Below are 647 nucleotides of genomic sequence, written 5' to 3'. Positions count from 1 at the left end.
AGTGTATAAATAGGATAGAATTTAAGTTAGAAAGGACTTTTACTTTGGATCATTTTTGCTAGTTTTGATACTTTTTGTAATTGAATTCAGAGCTATGACTCGCTAAACTCCATTCATTGGGTTAGGGAGCTCTATTGTAATTCAATGAATCAATAATAGTTTTTATCTTCTTCTTCAATCTTTTCTCTTGAATTTTGTTAGAAAGCTTCTCGATCTAATTCCATTGGTTAGTTGTCTTGGGAAAGAAATTATCCATAATTGGAATCCTTCGGAACCTTGGGAAAGGAATGGAGGATTCATGCTAGAGAAGCTTTCTCACAGTGAATTGGATTGGGGTTTGGATGGATATTGTGACATGTAATCCTACCAAATTGTGGTTCATGAAACTGTGTGGTATAATCAGTGATCGAGCATCATCTCTTCTTATGAACATTTAAACCAAGGGATTGGGAATTTGTTTGTTTTTAGAGAGAATTGGTGAGCCAAGGGATTGAGATCCAATCATATAAGATTGCCAAGAAAAATTCAATGAATGCATTGGTTGAAGAAGGGATAAAAATGTTTTGATTCGGAGATCTCAATATCTCCTGAAACCCAATAAATTCCCCATTTCTGATCTACACTTTCTCTTTACATTCTGCAATTAA

The sequence above is a fragment of the Arachis duranensis genome, chromosome 10 (assembly GCF_000817695.3).
Source record: "Arachis duranensis cultivar V14167 chromosome 10, aradu.V14167.gnm2.J7QH, whole genome shotgun sequence".
Lineage (NCBI taxonomy): Eukaryota > Viridiplantae > Streptophyta > Magnoliopsida > Fabales > Fabaceae > Arachis > Arachis duranensis.
The sequence above is the reverse complement of the archived record's forward strand: the minus strand, read 5'-3'. Positions refer to the sequence as shown.